Genomic DNA, 10,494 nt, shown 5'->3' with positions numbered 1-10,494 from the left:
AGGAGCGCTTCTGGCCTTCGCGTGCTGGCCGGTGTGAGGGTCCACCTCACAGCTATGTCCGCAGGCCGTTCGGCCTGCCAAGCGTAGCATCCGCCTTCCAGCGCATTCTATGGAGCATACTGGCGACCCAGGAGGCCAAGCATCATGCGGTCCTGGCGGAGATGGAGACGGTCCTCAGGTGGTCACCAGAGCCCCCAGAGCCTCCCGAGGCTCAGGGTCTCGACGGCTCATGAGGCACGACTTTTCAGCTACCCCAACACTCCTTCAACGATGAAATCAGGTGACATTTTCCAAGTTCATTCAGCTGGGAGCGCCCCCCGGGCTGCACCATTCCCAGGTCGCATGGGCCTATCCCTATGGCATGTATCCTTATTACGCCCTTAAGCTCACTTTGCTGGGGGCGCCCCTCGGGCTGCATCATCCTCAGGCTGCTTGGGTCCATCCCAGAGGCATGTATCATTCTCGCATCTATCTAAGCTATTTGGTTCCCATGCATAAGTTATTTATAGTCATCACCTGCTTGATTGCCACCCACCACGGGAGCCGCGCACCGATCGTCTTTCCTCAGGATCCTTCACATAAGAAGGCTCGGCACGGCGTCTGTGCTTGGGTCCGTCCATGCAGCATCGATAAATCCAACGGCTGAGCTCTGTCTGGCGGGCCGGCCCCATTCACGTCACCTCTTGGGATCGTTGGTGCTTGGCCTTCTCATGTGATAACCTCGGGAGATTCGTTCGGCGTAGGTTGCCTAACCACCTCGCAGGACCACCGCAGTCAACAAGAACCAACACCAGGTGCAACCCGCCTTGAGGTAGGGACTCGTGAGTCCCGCGCTGGCTCACGAGTGCACAGACACACCTCGTCTAGCCCTGCCGTGCAAGCCACGTGTCAGGGCGGGGCTGTACATGCCCCAGGGGCTCCACTCAGAGGGAGCCCTCACCCACGCACTAGTGGAAGCACCATGCTCCGCGCTGGCAGTCGACACTGCCGAGGAGTGGCTATGCTCATGCAAGTGCGGAAGCACTATGCTCCGTGCTGGTGATAAACAACTGAGGGCGGCCTCATGGCCGTATCAACCTCAGGGAGCCTCTGAGCTCAGTGTCTGGCCTCATCGCAACGCCTCCTCTCAGGAGAGTCGCGCGAGGGGGCTGCGCTCGGGTCACGCCAAGCATACGCCACCCTGCCAGGTCCCTCGGACCTGGTCGTCGCGCGCCCTCCCAAGCGGAGCCAAGGTATGAAGGTCGTTTAAATGTCAAGGGGGACTCCTGAGCATCGCGACTGAGGAGCCTAACTAGACACGTAGCCCCTCACTCCTTGGTTCGTCCTGGTGATTCAGACGGTCCAATGGCGGCTAAGGTATGCGCGGGGTCGGGCCCTACTGACGTAGAACGCTAGGCCTACTCCCGCATCTCCTTTCTATAAGTTGTTTGCGCGTCAAGGGGGACTCCTGAGCATCACGACTCAGGAGCCTAACTAGCCACGTAGCCTCTCACTCCTTGGTCCGTCCTGGTGATCCAGACGGTCCAATGGCGGCTAAGGTATGCGCGGGGTCGGGCCCTGCCGACGTAGAACGTAAAGCAAATAGGAAGGAAATCACAAAATGTCAAGCAAATATTACAAGACATATTGTTCTTCCGATACCAAACACAAGTTTAAACGCCTCCATGAGGCATGGTGCATATCGCAGGAGCTAAGCAAGAAAGGAGCCGCCAGCAGGTCATCTCATCATCCCCGGACGCTGTCGTCGCCCGCAAGGGATGCTTCTCCCACAGCGGCATTGCCCGCACCTGCACCACCCGCCGGAGTTGCAGGACCAGCAGCACCGCCAGTTGAGGGCGCGGGATCAAAGGCGCGAAACCTCTTCAGCAGGGCCTCCACCTAACCCTTCACGGCTTCGGCAGCAGCTGCAAAGCGCTCGGTGTCCACAGGCTCTAGCAGCTCGTCAAGGTGGGCGGCAGGATCGCGAAGATGGAGGTGGCTGAAGACGCGCATCAGCGTGGCTGAGGAAAGGACGCGAGCTTCTACTTCTGCCAAGGGGCCGATACCGCTCACGACTTCCTCAAGCGCCTCGACCAGATAAGGAAGCAGCTGGGTGGGGCCCTCGGTAGCCAGTGGCTCCTCCAAGCCCTTCTCGTAGAGTGACTGCAGCACTACGCGGGACCTCTCCTCGAGGAGCTTGAAGGCCACGCGGTCTTCGGCCAGGACATGTGCCTTGGCATCCACCTTGGCCTTCTCTGCCTCCACCTTCTGCTCCAGCTTCTCCAGCCGGTTGCGCTTCGCAGCCTGCGCCTCCGCCAACTGCCCAAGCTCGGCGTCGCGACCCCTGACGGCGTCCTCCTGGGCCTTCATCTTCTCCTCCTCCGCCATGCGGCCTCGAGCTTCGTCTGCACACTCACTGCATAGGGTCTTCAGTTCAGCCTCCAGCAACTGGCAGCGATCTTGGGTGGCTCCGGCATCCTTCAGTGCCGCCTCGCGGGCAGCCACAGCTTGGGCGGCGGCCTGCTTATCCTTCTCAGAGTCCACCACCGCATGGCTCAGCGCCGCCCGAATGACCACATTGGAGTAGAGCCAGCCAGAGATCAGCTCTAGGCGCCCGGCCACCAGGCGGCGGTCGGTGCCTTGAAGATCCTCCCGCAGCAATGTCAGTGTAGAAAGAGCGCGCTCCAGGATGTCGGTGGAGGCGGAAGAATACGGGGTCAGCAGAGAAGCGGAGGAAGGAAGAGGCAACACCGTCGCGATGACCTGGGAGGCTGAGGGATCCTGAGCTTTGGGGACCTTAGCAGCCAAGCCAGACGCTGGCGCCTTCGGTGCCAGCGGAGCCTTGGGGGCTGCCTCCTCCAGAGAATGCTCCCCAAGTTTGGCGAGGACGATCGGGCCGGGGAAGCGCGAGCACCACCACTGTCCTTCCCTACGGAGGAGGGTGCGACCGCTGCAGGTGATTTGGCCCTGAGCAGTACCGCTGCGTCCTCCTTCCTCCTCTTCGCCGCGGCGTCGGCCTAGTCAAGCAACAGAAGGTGTCAAGAATTAACAGCAGAAGCAGGAACAAGGCAAGACAAGGATACTTACTAGTCCACCGCGGCGTAGTCCCTCTGCTTCCTGAGCTTGAAGCCTGAGAACCTCCCAGCCAGAGGCACGGGCGCAAGGGCTCTAGGCGCAGAAGAGGGGGCAGCAAGCAAGTTGGAAGCAGCTTCAGGCAGTGACAGAACAGGGGCGTCGTCTCGGCAGACCAACACCGACCTTCCTCTCATCAGAATCTTGATCGATGACTTCCTCCGAGGACTGACCTTGGACCTCGAGGAGCCCCCTGCAGTATGCAGCTCCTCCACTTCCAGGAGGACATCGGCCTCTTTATCATCATCAGGCGGGGTGCGGAGGATGTCGGCCTTGCGCAAGGGGGAGGTCTCCCCCGCCCCTTCATGGGTCGCCTCCGAGTCGTGCTCCTCCTCTCCCTCCTCTTCCTCTTCTCCCTCCTCGCGAGACTCACAGGAAGACACGGTCACCGGAGTTGTCGCCATCGGGATGTTTGTGGGCGCAGGCGGCACGAGCCCACACTCGTCGAAGACAGGCAGAGCGGCGACAACCTTTGCCCCATCCAGACGGCGGTACAAGGGAACAACGCCATCAAGCGGGTACCCTTGGTCATCCCCAACCAAGGAACAAAGAGTCGAGCGCAATTCCTCATTGGAAAGGGGCTCCGAGCGCAAGTGGAGGTCGACTCCAAGCTTCCACAGTGGGCGCGGGCGCGACTGGAGGGGAGCCACATGCTGCGCCCTGAATTCTTGGGCAATCATGGCCCCCGCTAGCTTCACCATTCTCGAGTCGCCGTGCTTCAGGTCGGCGGTCATCCTCTCTAGCACATGCGTCGCCCACGGATCGGTGAGCTTCACGTGAAGCCATCCCTCGTGGGACACAGGCATCTCCGTCAGTAGCACCAGCCGAGGGTGGACGCGCTTGGCGTCCATCAGGACCCACTTGCTCCTGAAGCCCTCGGCCTTCTTCCTGGCCTTCGAGATGGCATTGGTTTTGTTGGCCGCGACGAAGCCAACGCACCCTGATCAGGGTCCCTACTTAAGCCGGAGAAAGAAGAAGTGGCGCAGCAGCACCACTGCCGGCATCACTCCGACGTACGCCTCGCAGTAGAAAGCAAAGGTCGACAGGAGAAGGACGGAGTTGGGATGAAGATGGAGGGCATAGATCTTGTAGTGACTGAGGACGGAGAAGAAGTCAGAGAAGGGGGGAACCAACCTGGTGACGATGCTGCTCGTGAAGAAGGGGTAGAAAGTGCTGCCAGGGGCCTCAGGCTCGGTGGAGCCGACTCGAAGCACAGTCTTCCTCTTCTCGTCGCCCTCCGCCGTCATCAAGTGCGCGGCGGCAAGGTTCTTCTCCAACACGCTCGGCGCTTCAAGCGCGGGTTCATACCAGGATGGCGAAGGAGTAGCCCGGGCTTTCTTGGGTGCCATCAACGGCAAGCTCAAAGGAGGACCTGGGTGGATCTGGAGTCTCTAGGAATGAAGGGCGAGAAAGGGGATCTGGAGCAAGACGAAGGGAAGCAATGAAGGCAAATGCAGCCCACGCCAGCCTTTTGTCAGTCAGGCAGTTGTCGGGGCAGCATGGGGAAGCGGAGACGCCCACGCCCAATCAACCGCCACGCGTCAAACGAGGCCGCGGGCTATTGGGGCCCGCGGCGCTCCGCACTTACCCCTTGGCTTCGCCTCGAAGCCAAGCCCGAGCGCGCCTTGGGCCCAGTGTGGCTCGACCAGCGGCCCTGTACGGCCCATCTTCACTAGCAAACACTCAAGACCCTCACGAGGGGCCAACCCTTGCGAGGTGGACGATGCAAGACCTCCTCGAGGGCGGCCTCACCAGGCTGGCTCGCGAGGGTTGGAGAGATCAACGCAAGGGGCACCTCGCGAGGTTCCTGTGGCGCAAGCCATGACGACCAAGGCCAGGCAGGCACCAGCGTGCGCAGTGTCCTCGTTTCCCCTTTGGTGCTAAAGAAGCAAGCGCGGCGCAGAGCCCCGAGGCATTAAGCAAAGGTTTCCATATCGGTGCAACGAGACCAAGACCAGCAGGACGGCAGGACGGAGGTCACCGTGGAGCCCAAGACGGCGTCATCACCTGAGCCTTTGACAGGCAAAGACCATCTTTTGTCAGTATAGCTTGTACTAGCTATCCCCCTTCAAATTGGTCATTGTGGGATCCCTTCCTGCCTAATATTTGGGAAGAGGACCCGGGCCTCTATAAATAGGGCTAGCCACCATCTTAGCCAGGGATCGACTCATCGAGGGACAGAGAGAGATCCTCGACCGCATCAACTCACCAAGCACAAGAGCACCTCTCCTAAGGAGGCTGTTCTTCCCTTGTAACTGTTCATCCTCAGCCCAAGAGGCAATCCACCACACCACACTGGAGTAGGGTATTACACCACATCGGTGGCCTGAACCAGTATAAATCTTGTGTCCCTTTGTTCTGCGAGTTCGACACATTGATGCTTGAGATCACGGTGAGGGTGAGAGATTGGGGGAGGAGAGATCTTCGTGCGCACACCAGTGTTCGAACCTCAAGGGTTTTGCCAGAACCCGAAATCCGACAACCAATATTTGGGAAGATGCCTGGATCCCAAATTGTGCCACTAGAAAGATTATGACTCCTAAGCGAGGACAATTGTTATCAAAAGTGGTGGATTTGATTGCCCCATTTCAATAATTGGATGAGGACCTGATTAGACAAACTATGTGGCCCATTGACGCACAACCGTTTCTTTCAATCCCAATTTCATAACATAATATGACTGATTTCATTGCCTGGAGTTATACAAAAAAAGGTATGTTCTCGGTACGGTCTGCTTACTCTGTGGAGTGGAACTATCAGTATGGGTGTCAACTAAAACACTCTAATGGAATGGGGCGAACCACACCTAACCCTATATGGTGTCAGATATGGAAGTTATCATGCCCGGCAAAAGTCAAAATTTTCATATGGCGTACGTTACATGGCAGTCTCCCATGCCGGGCAACACTCGCTAGTAGACACATGAAGGTTTCGCCCTTGTGCCCTACTTGCTCTCAGCGTGTAGAAGACAGGAAACACATGCTTTTCTATGTACTAAAGCAAAGGAAGTCTGGAAGAGACTAGGGATGGAGGACATTATTGATAGAGCTTGTGAGGTTGATCGTGCTAGAGAGGCGATATTGGAATACCTTTTACTTCTTCCAGAGCAAGATTTGCGTATTATGGGGTACCAAAATGTACGAGAAACGATGGCTATTTCAGCTTGGTATCGGGAGAGATGGAAATTAGTGCACAAGGAAGTAACTTAGAATGCAGCTCAGATATCAATGGGGATCACAACCCTTACATACAATTTTGTAAATGCATCATCTTCAAAGGCGACCATAAAAAAGGGGGTTGGCTTTGTCCTCCTAAGGGTTTTGTGAAACTCAATGTTGATGCCTCTTTTGACCATGACATGCTGAAGGGTACTGAGGGAGTCCTGGATTAGGGGGTCTCCGGACAGCCGGACTATCTCCATTGGCCGGACTGTTAGACTATGAAGATACAAGATTGAAGACTTCGTCTCATGTCCGGATGGGACTCTACTTGGCATGGAAGGCAAGCTAGGTAATACGTATATGGATATCTCCTCCTTTGTAACCGACCTTGTGTAACCCTAACCCTCTCCGGTGTCTATATAAACCGAAGGGTTTTAGTCCGTAGGACAAGAACAATCATACCATAGGCTAGCTTCTAGGGTTTAGCGTCTCTGATCTCGTGGTAGATCTACTCTTGTACTACCATATCATCAATATTAATCAAGCAGGACGTAGGGTTTTACCTCCATCAAGAGGGCTCGAACCTGGGTAAAACTTCGTGTCCCCTGCCTCCTGTTACCATCCGGCCTAGACGCACAGTTCGGGACCCCCTACCCGAGATCCGCCGGTTTTGACACCTACATTGGTGCTTTCATTGAGAGTTCCTCTGTGTCATCGCCGTTAGGCTTGATGGCTCCTACTATCATCGATAGCGATGCGGTCCAGGGTGAGACTTTTCTCCCCGGACAGATCTTCGTATTCGGCGGCTTTGCACTGCGGGCTAATTCGCTTGGCCATCTGGAGCAGATTGAAAGCTACGCCCCTGGCCATCAGGTCAGATTTGGAAGTTTGAACTATACGGCCGACATCCTGGAGACTTGATCTTCGATGGATTCAAGCCACAGCCGGGCGCGCCGCACTGTCGCGATGGGTATGACCTAGCGCTGCCGCCGAATAGTACCCCAGAGGTCGCGCCCGCATCAGCTCCGACCCTTAGCTCGGAGCCAACTGCGCCAATCGAGGACGGGTTGTTAGACACCGCCTCAGGGGTTGTAGTCTCAACGGCGATCGAGCCAAACACTAGCATAATCCTCTGCGCAGCCCGTGACTCCAAGGTGCCGGACTCTCTTTCTGACTCCGAACCGCCCGCGCCCCTGCCAATCGAATCCAATTGGGCGCTGATCATGGAATTCACCGCCGCGGATATCTTTCAGCACTCGCCCTTCGGCGACATTCTGAATTCACTAAGATCTCTCTCTTTGTCAGGAGAGCCCTGGCCAGATTATGGCCAACAGGATTGGGATGCGGACGACGAAGAAATTCGATGCCCACCCACCACCCACTTCGTAGCCACTGTCGATGATTTAACCAACATGCTCGACTTCGACTCCGAAGACATCGACGGTATGGACGATGATGTAGGAGACGAACATGAACCAGCTCCTATAGGGCACTGGAAAGCCACCTCGTCATATGACATATACATGGTGGATACACCCAACGAAGGCAATGGCGACGAGATAGTGGAGGATGGCCCCTCCAAGAAGCGACCCAAGCGCCAGCGTCAGTGGCACCTCTCTAAGTCCCGCCAAAGCAAAAGTGGTGATACCGGCATAGGAGATAATAATACTCTGGATAGTGCCGAAGACAACAACAATCCCCTCCATCAAGATTTAGAGTAGGAGGATGAAGGAGCCAGCTCTCCTGAGAGAGCGGCAGATGGAGAGGAGGAGGATGACAATTACATCCCCCCTCCGAAGACGAGGCAAGCCTCAGCGACGATGAATTTGCCGTCCCAGAGGATCTCGTCAAACAAGAGCGCTTCAAGCGCCGGCTTATGGCCACGGCAAATAGCCTGAAGAAAAAGCAGCAGCAGCTTCAAGCCGATCAAGATCTGCTAGCTGACAAATGGACTGAAGTCCTCGCGGCCGAGGAATATAAACTCGAGCGCCCCTCCAAGAGTTACCCAAGGCGCAGGTTAGTACCCCGACTGGAGGAAGAAGCATATGATACGGCGGATCAGCCACCTCGTGGCCGCGATAGAGAGGCATTCTAGCCAAAAGCTCAGCCTCCACCCCAACGACATTCAAATAAAAAGGCATGGGGAGATACGCCAGACCTGCGAGACATATTGGAGGACAAGGAAAAGCATTCAAGATTGATCTATGGATCACGAGGGCGCACCACTCTGCGAGACGACAAACGTCACGCCGGATACAGTAAAAGCAAATCCGGCCGGGCCGAAAACAGCGGGCAAGACCCATTCGAGCTGCGTCGAGATATAACCCAATACCGAGGCGCCACACACCCATTATGCTTCAAAGACGAAGTAATGGAACATCAATTCCCAGAAGGTTTCAAACCTGTAAACATTGAATCATACGATGGCACAACAGATCCCGCAGTATGGATTAAGTACTTCCTCCTCCACATCCACATGGCCCGCGGTGATGACTTACACGCCATCAAATACCTCCCACGAAAGCTCAAAGGACCAGCGCGGCATTGGCTTAACAGCTTGCCAGCGGACTCCATTAGCTGTTGGGAAGATCTGGAAGCCGCATTCCTCGACAACTTTCAGGGCACCTATGTGCGACCACCAGACACCAATGACTTAAGCCACATAATTCAGCAGCCAGAAGAGTCGGCCAGGCAATTCTGGACTCGGTTCCTTACAAAGAAAAATCAAATCGTCGACTGTCCGGATGCGGAGGCCTTAGCGGCTTTGAAGCACAACATCTGAGATGAGTGGCTAGCCCGGCACCTTGGTCAGGAAAAGCCGAAATCTATGGCAGCTCTCACGACGCTCATGACCCGCTTTTGTGCGGGAGAAGACAGCTGGCTGGCTCGCAGTAATAACATATCAAAGGACCATGGTACCTCAGATACCAAGGACGACAATAGCAGGTCACGTCGCAACAAGCATAAGCACCGCATTAACAGCGAAAATACTGAGGATACGGCAGTCAATGCTGGATTCAAAGGCTCTAAACCCGGTCAGCGAAAAAAGCCATTCAAACAAAGTACGCCGGGCCCGTCCAGCTTGGACCGTATACTCGATCGCTCGTGTCAAATACATGGCACCCCAGACAAGCCAGCCAATCACACCAACAGGGATTGTTGGGTGTTCAAGCAGGCCGGCAAGTTAATTACCGAAAACAAGGACAAGGGGCCGCATAGTGATGACGAAGAGGAGCCCCGGCAGCCGCACACTTGAGGACAGAAGAGGTTTCCCCCGCAAGTGCGGACGGTGAACATGATATACGCAACCCACATCCCCAAGAGGGAGCGGAAGCATGCTATCAGGGACATATATGCGTTGGAGCCAGTCGCCCCAAAGTTCAACCCTTGGTCCTCCTGTCCGATCACCTTCAATCGCAGGGACCACCCCACTAGTATCCGTCATGGCGGATTCGCCGCACTGGTCCTAGACCCAATAATCGACGGATTTCACCTCACTTGAGTCCTTATGGACGGCAGCAGCCTGAACCTGCTTTATCAGGACACAGTGCGCAAAATGGATATAGACCCCTCAAGGATCAAACCCACAAAAACGACCTTTAAGGGCGTCATTCGAGGTGTAAAAGCCCATTGCACAGGCTCAATTACACTGGAACTGGTCTTCGGATCCCCGGATAACTTCCGAAGCGAAGTGTTAATCTCTGATATAGTCCCTTTCCGTAGTGGTTATCACGTGCTGCTCGGGCGAACCGCATTTGCTAGATTCAATGCGGTACCGCATTATGCATACCTCAAGCTCAAGATGCTAGGACCTCGCGGAGTTATTACAGTCAATGGAAACACAGAGCGCTCTCTCCGAACTGAGGAGCACACCGCAGCCCTCGCAGCAGAAGCGCAAAGCAGCCTCTCAAGGCAATCAACCAGTTCGGCGCTTCAAAGCCCGGACACCTTCAAACGCGCTCGGGGCAATCGGCAAATAGACCGCCTGGCGCGATCTGAGCTCGCATAGCAATGCGGCGGCCACCCCAATCCCAACCCAACAGCGATATTCGTACCGCGCGTACATAATTACGCATTAAAAATACCATGGGCACAGGTGGGGAGGGGGCAGAACTGCGGCATGCCCCAAAACGCGGCCTAAACTGCACTAGGGGCTTCCCATTTGGTTATTTTTCTTTTTCTTTCAGGACCTTAATCTCTGGAAACACTGTCCGGCAGCACT

The sequence above is a fragment of the Triticum dicoccoides genome, chromosome 4A, assembly GCF_002162155.2.
Source record: "Triticum dicoccoides isolate Atlit2015 ecotype Zavitan chromosome 4A, WEW_v2.0, whole genome shotgun sequence".
In the NCBI taxonomy this organism is placed as follows: Eukaryota; Viridiplantae; Streptophyta; class Magnoliopsida; order Poales; family Poaceae; genus Triticum; species Triticum dicoccoides.
This window is presented reverse-complemented; position numbering follows the sequence as displayed.